We start from the raw sequence: 15620 nt of genomic DNA, 5'->3' as shown, positions 1-15620 counted from the left end.
CAGCCTCTTCCTGAGGTTCTCAGTGACTTTCAGCAATCTTGAACTTGTGGTTCTGATCATGGAATTTCTTGCTGGATCCAAACTTATCCTAATATTTTGTCATACACAAGCACGCTTTCCTGGCTTTGGGGCTGGGTAAGTGCCCCATCCCCCCTGCCAGGATACCCATCCCACTGACCACCTTCCTCTCATGCTGATGCCACTTTGACATGACCTCCCACCAGGCTGGAGGTTTCCTTGCTCAGATAATAGAGCTGCATCCAGCTGGGAAGCTCAGAGGCAACACAGCTCAGACCCAGGTGAGAGACACTGATCCTGTTGCTGAAGGATCCAGGGAATCTGAGTTCTGGTGCAAATCACACCTTCTCCCTGCTGAGCAGGCTCTGACTGACAGACTCAGCCTGCTCCCAGGGGATGGGAACGGGAGTTGAGGGATGAAAGCAGCCAGGATAGCTAATTGTGGTTTGGTACTTGAGAATGTTCAGGAACTGGAGGGCTCACAAGGTCTTTGGAACGGGAGAGATGGGCAGACCTTGCCAAGCACTGCTGAGGTGGGAGCTCCAATGGGAGCCACTAAATATGGAGAAATCACACCTGGTTCATAAAGTCCCCCAGCTGTGACCAGTAGGAAGCTTGGAGAGTGTCCAAGAGAAGCTTCCTGTGAATTTGCTCTGCCTGTGTCCTCTCCCCGGGGTTTCTGCTGTTGAGCACCACCAGAGACCTTGCCAGAAGGGCTTTTTTCATGACTTTGTGCAGCCACCAGCTTCTTGTGTCCTGTGTGGTGGCCTCAGACACTGGAGAAGATGGGGAAGTTCCAGAGGGACCCAGATGATATTCTCTAGAATTAGTTCAAGTTTGCCCTTTTAGGAAGATCTATTCCCTTGATCATAATCTTTGACAAATCAAATGGACAATTAACAGCTGTGCATATCTGTTTTCTGGAAGGAATTTTTTTCCCTGAGGACCAAAGGAAGGACCAGTTCCCATTCCCATGGAGTCTTGAATCTGGAGGGTTTCATTCTTCTGCCCAGAGCTAAAGACAGTTTCCTCTGCTTTGCTTTGTCTGTTCAGCTGAAACTTCCACCAGAAGGGTTTTGCTGAAGGTCTCAGAATTGAAAACTCAGGTGTCTACACATCAGTGCCTAGGACTGTGGTTAGGGCCTAAAATTATGAGCCTGAGCCTGGTTAAGGGGGGAGAGCTTTGTTCTCCAAGGAGCCAACCTTGCCTAAGTCAGCCTTGCCTCTGCAGCTGGCCTGGAGCTGGCCAGAGGAACTCCCTGGGAGCTGTTGGGTTCCTGTTGGGGCAGCTGCCTCACTGCCCTGTGCAATGCTGGGGTGAGAGGGTGGGAGGAAACCCCTGCCAAGAGGGGGGATTTCCATTTTGCTGTGTGGTTTGGTGGTGATGGAGACCATCACAGGTGATGGAGAAGACAGGGAGGCCTGAAGGCGCTGTGGCTGCAAAGTCCATCAGCTTTTGTTGTGACAGAGGAGCTCAAGAGGCTGGAGGCAGCTGCTGTGACAGAGTGAAACTGGAGCCCATATCCCTCCCTCCTGCAATTAAAAAGGCGGAAAAGGGGAAAAGAGCAGCTTCACTGGTGACCTTTCCCTCCTGCAAATCTCAGCCCGCCTCACTTCATACACCAGCATCAGGAGCAAACAGCCGGGCTGGGACCTGGCAGACCAGTAGTGGCACAGAACTACCCAAGGAGGTTGGCCGTGCCTGTGTGTGTGTGCACACCAGAGTGGCTGCTTTCTTCCAGCCTGCAGGCTGCTCCGGGGAGGGGGAGCGGCAAGGGTTCGCTTGCCAGCTTCTCCTGAGGTCCACTGAGAGGTGTCTGTAGGGCTCATCTCGAAGAATGTCAGAGTGCATGTGCTCCGCGAGACGGCCTTTCAGAAGGCATCAGTCCTGCTGTCACGCAGTGGACCACAAATCGGGAGTGACAGCTGTCTCCGTGTGCACCATCCATCTGTGGCAAATGTGTCAGCTAGCTGAACACTCCCGAGGAAACTGCTACGGAGCTGGGAGAGGAGGAGGAGGAGGAGGAGAGACACAGAGGGGGAGTGAGGGCGAGGGAGAGGGGGGAAAATGCAGCAGCAACAGGGGCCAAGAGCAGCAACACGTTAACCCAGCAAGGCCACGGGTCCTGGGTGGCCTTGGAAGAGAGAACAAAGGGCTCTTGTGTGGTGGCACCTCCAGTGCTCAGTGGAGATGCCCATTAAACAACAGCCCTTTGCTCTCCCAACCCAAGAAGCTCCAAACCATAAATATTAATGATGCCATAAAGCTGCCACACAAGGTGGTGTCACTGGTGCCACAGTGGGGGGAGGAGGACATCTGGGCTTGTCCAGGGCCATGGCTGGAGGTGCAGCAGACCTGGGAGAGGATGCAGCAGTCCCAGCAGCACCCCAGCTGCTGATGCTGCGCAGGACCAAGGAATGGGTTGGGCACTGGGGACAAGGTGGGACAACCTGTCTCTTCTCCTCTGATGGATATCACCTCCCCCTTCTCTCCTCTCCCCTCCTGTTCTTTCCATCACACTGAATTCTTCATCCTGGATGAATTTGGTGCTGTGGGACATAACAGCCACGGGAACTGCATTTGTTTTACCATCCTTCTGAAGCCGGTCCACACGGTTAACAGACAAAAGGCACCTCTTCCCTTGACTGTCTTCACTCATCCCATTCCAATGTGCTTGAAGAGGGGATTTCTTGGGCTGGAAAAAACTTGGTACTTCAAAACCACTCACTCCTTCTTCAGATGATACCCAAAAAGTTCAGTCCCCTCACCTGGCCTGTGTTTTTGATGCTTTTCCAATAATACCTACCAGTGAGATCCTCTACCACAGATTTACCATCAGCATGAAAAATCCTTGGCATTGTTGTACCACTGCTGGGGAGCTACCTACTAAATTATGCATGAACTGGAGTCTTTCCCATGGAAAGCTGCTTGGAGTATTATCCATGTACTCCTGGACACCAAGGAGCTGGAAGCTCCAGGCCACCAGCCATCGGTGACACACGCTGCTTGTCACCAGCTCAACCCTGAGAGTGAACAACAACCTGAGTCTTTCAGCAGCTGAAAGTCTTCATTCTTGGACAAAAATGGTGCCTCAGGGCTGCTTGGAAGGGAGAGAGGCTTACCTTGCTCCTGTGCAGGTTGGGGGACAGAATTAAAAGAAGGTGCATAGGAGGTCGAGATCGGGGTCTTCCTCTGCAGATATTTCTGCTTTATGGTCTCAGCTAAACTCCAAATTCCAGCTGACAATGGTAAACTGGGTTGTTTCTGGTCATGGGTGGGGCCACAGGAACAATTTAATTTCCAGCCTTAAGTTTTCCAGTAGGACACACCCACTGCACAGAGGAACCTTGGCCAACACCCGTGTATGGGTTCTGTAATGATGAAACACCAGTTTCCCACCCCAGATCCCAAATTGGGCCAGACCTCCCCAAACCTGGGGGCATTTCCTGGCTCAGAGTGCTGCGGCAATGACTGTGAAGTGCTTTGTCCATTCTCCAGTATAGAATGGAATGGGATGGGATGGGATCGGGTGGGATGGGGTGGGATGGGATGGGATGGGATGGGATGGGATAGAATGGTTCAGTTGGAAGAGACCAACAATGACCATCTAGTCCAACTGCAGTCCTTTCACACATGTAGCATCTGAGCTGGCAATTACAGCAAGACAAAGCTCTCTTTTCCTCTGAATTCACTGGAGTTGCAAGGAAAACTTTCCAGCAAAAAGAGGCATGAAATCCCTGGCACCGGCTAGGACAAGCTGGACATCTCCCTCACTGCCACAGTGCTGCTGAGGAAGTCCCCAGAGCACAGGCAGTGACATTTCCATGTTGGCAACCCCATACAGGGGGCTGGGAATACTCATGGGAGCGGAGGAGTGGAACCAGTGGGGCACAGAGGAGGGGGCTGGGAGAGGAGCCCACCAGCTGGGAAAAGGGAGCCTCATGTTGAAGATCAGTGATCTCAACCATTTGTCATGCCAAACCACTATGCAATCAGAGCTAATTACAGTTGAAACCCCAGAATAAGCACATATCCCTCCTCCCATTGGATTTGAACGATAATCCCTCTAGTAGTGCTTATTTATAACATCACTCAGCACCAAACTGAGCAGTGAACACAGCTAAAACCTTGTCTGGGAGACAGGAACCTGTCAGCCAACAAAGTCAGTGAAAGGTGTCCACAGGGAAAACATGGAAAAGACATGCAGGTAATTCCCAGCTGGTTTCCAACAGCCAGGGTGGCTGGAGAGAGAGGTGCACACGAAACTGAATCAGAAAGTTCAGTGACTGAGTTACCAAAAGCCACATTGGTCTGGCAGAGGTGAGTTCTCTGCTTATGAGCAGAGGGGATGAAAGAGTTGAATACGTGAAATAATTTATAGGAGGATTAATTCTGTATTTCTTAACCAGCTAAGGACCATTGGGAATCAGGGCAGATGAGTTAAAGTAAGCTGTGGAATAAAAATTATCCCAGGAACGTGGGAAGGTGAGAGCAGAAGCAATCCTAGTCCAGCTGTCACGGGTAATAGAGCCGCACGAATCAGGCTCGAAAAGAGTGACTTCCTCCAGATCACTAAAATTGCAGCTTCTCTGATTGCCTTGCTGGCACTGGGATGCTGAGCCCTTCATCCCCAGCCCGTGTTTGTTTTGAATGTGGACAAATGATCCCATTAGGGACAAAGCACATTAGGGAGGCTGGGTGGGAGCAGCGCGGTGCTCCCGCTCCTCAGGCGGCTTCCAAAGGTGCTCCGAAGAACAGGGGTGCAGGTCTGTGAGAGACTTCCAAACAGCAGCAAGTGGGATCTTAATTTGGGTGTGGAAACCTGAGGAGCAGAGGGGAAGAATGAGCATAGCAGCATTTGAGGGGAAAGTAATTCCAGTAATTCAACAGAGCAAGAGCTGCTCTGATCAAGGTGTCCAGGACACCAAATTGGGCAGAGGTGGCTGAAACAATGATCTGAGTAAGACAAAATGGAATGCTAAAGTCTCCATTCTGTTGGTGTGGAGCTGCTCTATCTTGTGCCTGTGTCAAACACATACCCAGAGGTATTTCATATTAAATCTGGGCAACTGAGACCACCAGAGAACGTGTACTTGCTCAGATAATGCAGTAACAGGATGGGTAAAGAAATGCTCAGGGACTCAGAGAGAGGAGCTGGCTTTGCTTTTCTTTTCAGGGATTAATCTCCAAACTTCTCCAGGAGAACAGGAGCTGGGAGAAGCTTTGCACAGGGCCCAGTCAGCACCTTCTCCATCCAGCTCCCCTGGTGCATCATCACTTGTGCCGTGTCTTCTGAAAGATGAGGCCAGACAGAGAGATTTGGAACATTTTTACCCATCTGATCTTCTGTTTCATCGCTGGAAAATGCTTTCACAGATGTCCTGGTTGCCACAGGTCTTTGGTTGGCAGCATTTCACGGGGACATGTGACTTGCATATCAATAATGCTCCCCTTGGCAGGTCCTTCAACTGCTTGCTCTTCCTTTCTCCTCAAAACTCTCCCAGGACTGAGCTGTGGTCTGTGTTTGGTGGCCTGGCCATTTTCTTGGCAGCTGGGAGAGATTTAAACTGCCAGAGGGCAGGGCTGGATGGGATATTGGGAAGGAATTGTTCCCTGGGAGGGTGGGCAGGCCCTGGCACAGGGTGCCCAGAGCAGCTGGGGCTGCCCCTGGATCCCTGGCAGTGCCCAAGGCCAGGCTGGACATTGGGGCTTGGAGCAGCCTGGGACAGTGGAAGGTGTCCCTGCCCATGGCAGGGGGTAGGAAGGAGATGAATTTAAGGTCCCTTCCAGCCCAAAAAATTCCATGATTCTGTGGAGCCAGCAGCCTGCAGGACTCTGGCTGCAGACAGAGCTGGTCCTGCTGTTTTCCTGTTGGGATGTTCCCACTGTTTGCACTGAAGAACAGCAGTCATGGGCACACTCCTGCCTTGTGGATCTCACCTGCTTTTTTGGGGAAAGTGCTTTTCACCAGCCCAGTAAATACCCAGACTCCTTTGAAAACTGATCTCCTTCCCCCTGCCTTCCCTGTCCGTGTTTGGATCTCACAGCTCGGTTTTCTAACAAGGGACCAGGCAGGGCTCTCATCTCCCTTGCAAGAAGTGTCCTTGCTGGATCCCAAAGCCACACACAGGGCCCTATTCCATGTGCTGATTCCCAGCCCCTTCCAGGGGCTTGTCAATCTCAAAGCCACAAGAGAAGCCAAACGAGGGCCTGCACCTCTGCCACCGCCTCCATCCAGCCGAGTCACGGAGCTCTGTGCCACCCGCCAGCTGCAGGCCTGTGCCCCGTGCCCTTCTGCCCCAATCCCAGTTTCCTGGCCCCATCTGGCACCTGCCAGACTCTGGATCTCCACCCAAAACTCCTCCACCCAGCCGACAGCAACGCGTCCCTGGCCAGCAGCAAGGCAGAAGCACACCGGAGCCCTGCGCGGCCGGTACAGCCCCCTCCTCCTCCCGCTGCCCCGCTCCCCCCCGGCCGGGCCGGTCCCTGCGGGTTCTGCCAGCGACAGGAGCAGAGCTGACCCCGCACACGCGGGTCCTGCCCGGGGCGGCCGTGTCCGCTCGATGCTCGGGTTACTCTGCGCTGCCTGATGGGCTCCGGCTGCCTTCAAGAGCCATTAACACCAAGGCAGGGAGAGAACAGCAACAAAAGGCTCTGAAGTTGTCCCTTCCCTGCCTGGGAAAGTCCTCCCTGGGCTGGGGATGCCAAAGCCGGCGGAAGACAGGTGCTGGACAAGAGTGAGGCTCTCACAGCTGAAAAATAAGAACAGAATTAAAAATCAGCAGGAGAAAAATGGCAAAAGCCCCTGCGACCTGTCTGGGATGCTTTTACGACCCAGGGAGGAGGAAATCAGGTTCAGAGGCCCACAAAAGTGGCTCCAAAGGATAAAAAAAGCCGTGGTGGGAGCAGCTGCTTTCCCGGGTTTACATGCCCATCTCTTCCCACCTCATTTTTGCGCTCTCTGTCCTGTGACACCCTGTACCCACCCACTTCCCCAGCTCTAATGAGACCTTCCCATTCCTGTCCCCTGTCACATCCTCTGCCTGCAGGACCTGAGGCAGGATCTCCTGGAGCCCTGGTGCTGCTTGGGTGGCCATGCACACACTGGTTGGCCTGGTGGTGCTTCTAGGAGGTCCTGGTGACTTCCCATGGCAGCATTTCCCCGGAAATTTGGGTCTTTTACTGGACTAAGCTCAAGAAGCTTTACAAAAATTCTTACTGCTTTTCAGATTTTGACTGTTTTGTCCAATTCAGCTGAAATGGGGGCAAACACTTTGGGAGGGTGGGGCTGGGACAGCCAGCCCCATGTGAACCTCGTCCAGCAAGCTACACTCACAGCACTACATTTAAACTGGAAGAGGGACGAGGATAGGCAGGAGCTGGGAGCAGTACCAGGGATGAACCGGCAGGGATGCTCACTGGGCATCAGCACCTGGCAAAGTCAAGGGCTGCTGGAGCCATATAACGAGGAATTGGAGACAAGTCCATGTCAGTTGACACAAACTGGCTTCCTTCATCTCCTCTGACGTGTTTTTGGAGAGGGTGAAGCTTGGCCAGTGACAGAACAGCTCTGTGGCCAGTCGCCTTGGAAGTGCTGGTCTGGTACCGTGCAGCACATGGATTCAGAAAAGAGGGAAAGATAAAAATAACCTGCTGCATGTTGAACAAGCCAGACCCTGGCTCGGGAACCTCTCCCGAGCAGGCAATCAGCTCTGACAAGTTGTGTTTGGGTTGTCATCTTCTCCTGCTCCACCACCCACCTGCTTCTTAAGCTAACATGGGCATCCACTGGGAAATGGCAGAGCTGGAGGCAGCTGGGAAGATGTGAGAGCCACGGGGAAGGAAGGGGGCAGGTCCTGCTCTCCTGGTCCTGCACGGAGCCCAGGGTGGACAGCAGGGAAGGAGGCCCTGTGGGAGGGAAATGATGAGGAAGGTCTGGGTGAGGGGCTGAAAGAGCCCACCTGGGCTGTTCCCAGGGCTCAGTAGGGTCGGTGGAGGCACCAGGGTGTCTGCAGGGTGCTGGGAAGGGTGTAGGGAGCAAAGGGGAGCGCTGTGATCCTTTGCTGTGACCCACCAGAGGTGTTGGAGGCAGAGCCTTGTAACTTCGGGGTAGCAAATGTGTGCAAGACAACAGCAGCAGCTGCAAACCAGAGAGAAATGGAAGGGTGAGAAGCTCTTTCAAGCAGCCAGGGAAGAAAAAATAATCAAAAAAAGCACTTTGGCTAGAAGGTGCTTTACAAAGTATTTATGAGGTGTGCTCGTTAAAAATGGATAAGCTGTGCAGTGAGGCTGCAGAACTCCTGCAAGCGCCAGGGATGGGAACTTCTGCTGCCCGAGGAAGGCCAGGAGGAGCGAGCCTGTGCTCGGGGAAGCAGCGTGGATGTCACTGCTGTGCAGCCACGCTGGGCTGCAGGACCCGCACAGGTCCCGTTGCTCTGCTTTATTTGTGTTCAGGATCCGGATTGAAAGGGATCTCTACCCCTCATCTTCTACCTCCTTTCTGCAGGAGCTGGAGTAGCTCCTGACACCGGGCTTGCGTCCCACACATTTGAGGGGCTACTGCATCCGGGCTGAAGCCACCAGCAGCTTTGCAAAGCTGGCTGCTTCCCGCAGGGAAAAGGAATAGGCTCGGCTGCAAAGTGGAGGAGCACAGGGCATCCTCCGTCTTCAGCAGCAAAATGCTCCTGGCCAGAACTGACCATAAATTGGATGGGCCGGCAATAGCAAAGCAAAGGTACAGCATGCTTGGATGCAGCTCTGGAGGTGGCAGATGAAGAGAGGAGAGGAGAGTTTTGCAGGGCGTGGGTGAGGGATCGCAGCCAGGTGGGAGCGGTGCGCTGGGTCAGCGCGGCGAGGGTGAATTCTGCCGCGCCGTGTGGAGACCTGCCCGCTCCCGCACCTGCACGCCCCGGGTCCCCGGCAGCCAGATCCATCTCCACCGTGCCCATGGTCCCCGGAACGATCCCAGCCCGCCGCGCTCCGCGGCTCCCGGCGCTGCGGCAGCCGCGTCCCATCGGCGCGGGCAGCGCGACGCGAAGTGATGGGGAACAGCTGCTCGGTGCAACGCGACCTCCCCCGGGCCGGGTCCCCCCGCCCGCAGCACCCGGCGGGGCGTGAGAAAAAGAGCAGCGCTGTCAGGGCCCATCAGCGCGGACGGGCGCGGGGGGAGCGGCGGCGGCGGGGGAAGGCAGGGCTGGAGGGGAGGGTCGCGGCTCCTCGTCACGCGTGCGGCTGGGACAGGGTCCCTGAGGGCCGGGGACGTGCCCCGGGTTTGGGTTTCCCGCAGCGGCGCCTCCTCTGGTGCTTGGGTAAGAGGTAAGACAAGAGTGGCTTTGAGGAGGAGGAAGAGGAGGAGGAGGTGAGGCAAAGCCAGCAGGGTCTGTGTCCCTGGGAGCGTGGGGTGGGCAGCAGCTTGGCTTGGATGGATGCTTCTCTCCTGGTGCCAACCACAGGACCCCAAAATCCGCGTCTCTCCTGGACAGCCGGGCTCCTTGCAAGGCTGGGGCAGAACCCTCGCGGTGTCCCAGTGCCGTGAGGCACAGACAGACCGATCCTCTCTGCTTCTCATTCAAACCACCTGCTCTGTCTGGGCCGAGGGCTCCAGAAGAAAAGATGCTCCCAGCTGTAAGAAGCCAAGCACGCCGGTCGGCAAATTCCCTAAAGGCGCAGCTGAGCCTCCTAGCAACCCCAGGGAGGAAAAGAAGCAAAAACCCCGTCTCAGTGGGTGAGATTCTCCCTCCTGCCCTCAGCCGAGTGTCAGTGCTGTGACAGCGCGGGGGAGGGCAGCCAGAGTCTGGGGACAGCAACAGATGGGAACGGCTCTCTGCAGCTGCGAGCCAGAGCTGGGGCTGGTTTGCTGCAACTGGGGCTGAGCTGGGCTGCTCAGAGCATCCCCGCAGCGTCCCTGTCCCTTGGAAAGGCCACAGGAAAGATACCTGCAGGAGCCAGCACAGTGAAAGTGCAGCCGTGGAGCTGGGAGTGGTGGGCTGTGGGATTGTCCTGTAAGTGCCACAGGAATGTGGTCACTCCTGCTCCTTGCGGGAAAGGTCCTGTGCTGGGGCACTGCCAGTCGAAATGACCCCCAGAAAATGGCCTTTTCTGCTGGGACTTGTGGTGAGGAGCAAGAGCTGCTGCTCTGGGAGATGTTGAGACAAGGGAAAGAAGGTCCTTCTGTCCCATATCAGATCTTCTCTGTAAAAGAGTCACAGAATCATAGAATAGCTTGAGTTGGAAGGGACCTTAAAGGTCTTCTAGTTCCAACTGCCTTTCCCAAGGGTCTTCTCTCAGCTACACATGGAAACGGTTCCCTGGCCAAAATTCCCAGGTCATACCCATGTCAGACAACCCCCCAAGACACTCCAAATCTTCTCTGAGGATTCTGGAGTCCTTATCATGTCTTTACTCAGTTCACCCATCACTAGCATGGGATAAAATGTAGACCCCAAATGATGTCCCATGAACGTCACCTCCGTAAGAACAAAACAAACAGCAGGCTGGGACCTGCTGCTTGCCTTCCTCAGCAAAATCCAGGGCAGCAACAGGGTCCTGCTCCATGAGGCTTGAGCTCCGAGGCTCTGGCCAGGGGGGCTCAGCACCCTGGGGACAGCAGCTCAGAGCAGAAACCTGCTCCTGCATTTGGTGAGTCACTGTAGCTGTGGCTGTGGAATGGGATCTGGGGTCTGGTTTTGTCCGGCCGAGACTGGACAGAAATTATTTGTAGACACCCTGCAGCCAAGCCATGAGCATTCTGTGCAATCTCGCTTGGGACCACAATTTCCATGGGAATGTGGAAAGCTGGGGCTTCCCCACACCTTTGTCTACCTGCTCCATCTTTATTATGAATCTTTTCACCATCCTAAAGGGTGAAACCTCCTTGACTTGGCCTGTGATAACCCAACTTATAGAGGTGGGTTTGATGGTCTGGAGACCTGAGCTACACAGAAACCCTGACCCTTTTCCTTCAGGCCTCTGCAGTGCCTTTGGGCAAGCAAGAACCTTCAGTCATTAGAAAGGCTGGATTGAAACTAATTGCCCCAAAAGAGAAAAGCTTCACATCCCATCCCCAGGCCCCCAGGCCTTTAGGATTTCTATGGGCAGCATGAAATTAGTAAATTGCTATTTGTGTGATTCCCTAGACCCTTGCCCATAGGACATTTTTGCTCTGTCATATAACGTAAACTGCAGGCTTTGGATATTCAGAGAATCACAAGTAACCAGAAGAAGGAAGGCAAAATGTAACCTCAGAGAGCTGCAGGCTCCGCAGAGCCTCTCTGGGAACATGGCACTCACAGGCAGAGCTGAGGCAACCACTGACCCCTCTTCAGCTGAGCACATCCATTTCCTTCCACTTGCTTACTGATGGGAAAAAAAGTCATTATTAACAGCCAAATTGGAATTTTTTAAAAAAAATATAATGAATGGATGGATTTCATGGCAAAAGAGATCTCTGCTGGTTCTGGTCCTTGTTGCTCTTTGGTCCTCGTTTGTCTCCTTTATTTCAAGGTGACCCCAGGTGCAATTTGGGTATTTCTGTTACTGGCCAGCGCTGAATTTGATGGTTCCTCCATGGACACGAATAATCATTCACACCAGAGAAACTGGGACAGACAACCCTCCCTGGAAACAGTTCCTGACAGCAGCACCAAGCTCGGGGCTGCTCCTTGCTCTGGCCACAGACAGGGAAAATGCTGGCTACACCCAGAACGCTGCACCTCCTCCCACCTTCAGACACAGAACTGTAGAGCATCTCCACCTCGAAGGGACCCATCAAGACCATCAAGTGCAACTCCCTGCTCCTCACAAGACCACCTAGAGCTAAACCATGGACTGTGAGCACCAGCCAGGCGTCTGAAATTGGGTAAAAAGAGTTTTGCTCTTGCTCTGAAGCTATCTTGTCCCCCAAAGTTCTTACCAGGTACTTTTGTTCCAGGTAGGTCACTGTCTCACCCACCATCACATCCAGCACCTGCAGAAGGGAGACCTGAGATGTGAAGCTCAGGAGATGGAGGACTAACATCAAATAATGGAATTCTATGGGATTCTCTTGACCATGAGATGCTGCTGGAGAAACCTTGTTCAAAAGACTGAAACCTCTCTCTGGACACCTCTCCCTGATTTTGTTTCAGAACAATTCAAAACAAAATCTGGAATGCCCTCAGCAGAGGCTCCAGAGAATGGCCAGAGGGACAAGCAGACCCTTAACCATTAACCATGATGTGCTGCTGCACTCCTGGTGTTTGCTCAGGTGCTGCAGCCACGGCAGACACGTGAATCATCTCTTTTTCTCTGTGATACGGTGGTGTCAGGGAAAAGGGAATAATGGAGTGGACACACACCCTGTAGAAGAGATCTCAGAATCACAGAATCATTTAGGCTGGAAAAGCCCTCTGAGATCATTGAGTACCACCATTGACCCAGCACTGACCATGTCCCCAAGTGCCACATCTACCTGGTTTTTAGTCCCTCCAGCGATGGGGACTCACCACTGCCCTGGGAAGACTGGTCCAGTGTTTTGTGAAGAGCAGCTGATGCCAGCCCTTGCTCTGGGCTGTGTCCCACCGCAGAGCAGCAGAGGCAGCTCCGGATGACCTGTGAACAGTGCAGGGTGACGGAGGTGGGAACGGACTCCAGGATGCTGCAGGAGGGGTTTTGTCCCAGAATGCAGATGCGGAGGGTGAAGAACAGCAGGAGGAGATACTGAAGGCAAGGGAGGCAGGTGGTGTTCTCTCATGAACTGCTCTCCCAGGTCCAGCCTTGCACTTGTGCATGTTAAACCTTCTGCCCTGGTTTCTGGATCCTGAAGGCCAGCAGGAGGGGGTTTCCAGGTTATCATCCTGGGCAGCTGGGCAGTCGGACAGTTCTCCAGCCGAACTAGAGGGGTGCTGCTGTGTTTTCCCAGAAATCATGAGAACAGTCTGGTAAGAGACTCATCTCTTGACCTTCAAGCAGCAGATTCCATCCCCAGTGCCCCACCGCTGCCACCCCCACCCTCCATCCCATTTGGCCTGGAGGTGCCTGGAAGAGGGTGGGGAGCTCTCTGGTTCATTGATCCCATCTCTCCAAGGCACAGGAGGCGCCTCGGCACCGTCAGCGTGGCCGGTTGTTATTGTCGCTGCTGATTTCTGTGCTCTCCTGCCTCTTTCTCCCTGACTGGTTTGGTGGCCCTGTCATTACCAGGTTTCTCCAGCTGCCTGTCAGGGTCCTACTGGCCTCAGCGTTGCCTCAGGCTCCTGGATAACAAATAAGGCACAGAAGAGTCCTTGGGCTTCCACGGCCTTAATTAGCTGGTGTCGTTTTAGGGATGTGTGTCCTGCTGGAGACACAGACAGCTCAGGAGGCATCTTTAAATGCATCCAATTAGAGGGGGCTTCAGAGACAAGCAGGCAGCTCCTGAGCACAGGGGCTGCTGTAAGACCTCGTGTCCTCACTGGAGGCTGGAGGTGAGTTGTTCTCCCCCTGGCAAACACCAGTCTCTCCTCGGTGGGACCTGTCACTGCTGTGGCCCTGGTGGCATTCACAGTGTCCTGCCTGGTTTTTCTCCAAGAAACCTGCCAGCCAATCCTGTCGTACTCAAAGCTTGGGTGGATGTTGGCATAAAATCAGTCAGTGTTTGCTCCGGTTCTCAGCAGCCCTGGATCTCCAAAGGAGCTGCTGCCCGGTGTCTTTGGACACAGCACAACTCCCCTGTCCCTTCCCCACTGTCAGGTTCTGCTGTGTGTGACAGGCTGATGTGCCAATTCTCAGCATGACCACAGTCAAGGAGTTGGACTTGATGATCCTTGTCCGGAGTTGGTCCCTCCCAGCTCAGGATATTCTATGATTCTTCGACAATCTGTGGCTGAGGTGCAGCCCAAGGAGATCCTTTATTCCTAAGGATGGCTCCTTAGGAAGTCTAAGGAGGCACATTCATGGACACATGAATTCCTCTGCAGGCCGTGACTGAGGGGTGCCTCCACAAGCACCCCCTCACCACTCCAACGAGCTTGTGCCCAATGGGATCCATAGGGAGAAGCCACCCTGAGGTGCCACTGAGAGGCAGTGGCTTGGTGACTTCACACAGAACCTCCACTGGCATGGAAGTGACCTGAGTTACCTTGAAATCAAATGAGAGGCAAATGGAGTGAGGATGTGAATCACAGAACCACACAAAGGTTTGGGTGGGAAAGGACCTTTAAAGCCCACTCAGTTCCACCCCTCCCTGCAAGGGGCAGGGTCACCTTCTGCTAGACCAGACTCCTTCTAGCACCCTCCAACCTGGCCTTGAGCACTTCCAGGGATGGGGCAGCCACAGCTTCTCTGGGCACCCTGTGCCAGGGCTTCACCATCCTTATTGCAAAAAACTTATTTATATCCTACCTAAATCCCCCCTCTTTCAGTTTAAAACCATCACCCTTCATCCTAACACATCAGGCCCTGCTAAAAGGCTCATCTCTGTACCGTGAGTGTTATAGGATGTTTTCTGGGATGTGTTTGTTCTTTAACATCTGCACACAGCTGTTTGCAAAGCCCTCATGGGGAACTCTGCATTCCAATCAACCATGAACATTTCCAGCCAAACACGAACACGCTCAGACTGCCAGAGTCTTCCTGTACAAGGTGAGCTCATCCCTTCTCCCTGCCCACATCCTGGCTATGACAGGTCACCTCTGGCACCTGCCTTTCCCCCAGGGAGGTCCCTCGGCGTCCCCATCCTCCCCTCCTGCCCCAAGCCTCGCTGCTGCTCAGGTAGCAGCACCCACCACCATCCCTTCAGCCTCCACCTCAGCTCCCTCAGCCTCTTCAGCAGCAGGCAGCTGGGTCAATCCCCTCACCAGGGTTCAAAAATTATTAAATCGATTAAAATCTCATGGAAGCAGGTCCCCATCCCAGCCCCAGTCCCGGATGTGGTGCTGAGGAGTCTGGGCTTTGCTGTGGCCGGGCTCAGTGGTGGAGGCTGCCCAGCTCTGGCCTCTCAAAGAGTTAACGCCGAGCAGCACCATTAATATTCTCACTGATAACCCCAAATACCAGCCCTGCACGGCTGTCGCTTTCATTAGCGCCGGGAAAATGAGCCCTTCAAAATAGGACAGGCGGCTGGGGGGGGGGCGTGGGGAGGAGGGCTCTGGGGCCAAACATGCGATTTTCCGTGCGATTGACGGATATTAAACCGCCTTCCAGTGACGTCAGGGGTCGCTTGGCTGATGGCGAAGGATTCCCCAGCCCCCTCGGCCCCGAGCCCCCCCGGCCGTCCCCGGGTGGGTGCCCCGCACCGGGTGCCGCGCTGGCCGTGGCCCCGAGCGCCGCGTTCGGGAGGTGTGCGGGCGGCTGTCACATCGCATCAGCTCCCGGCCCCGGCGCGGTGACTCGATTAAGGTCCTTTGCCGCAGAACCGGTTAAAGAGTCAGCGATTCACTCAACCGGCTGGGCAGAGCCAGGGGTGGCCGGGCACCGCCGGGCACGGGGACCTCCCGGGGATGGGGCAGGGCGGGGAGATGAGGGCTGGGGATTTTTCCTTTTCAGATGTGGAAGGGGAGCGAGAGCCCCGCTTGGTGTGTGGGAAAGTTCGTCTTCCACGTAACCTGTCGAGGAGGTGCAGTGCCCGCGGCACCTCAGACTTCCTAAA

Source organism: Corvus moneduloides, chromosome 16, assembly GCF_009650955.1.
Source record: "Corvus moneduloides isolate bCorMon1 chromosome 16, bCorMon1.pri, whole genome shotgun sequence".
NCBI lineage: Eukaryota > Metazoa > Chordata > Aves > Passeriformes > Corvidae > Corvus > Corvus moneduloides.
Note: the sequence above shows the minus strand (reverse complement) of the source record.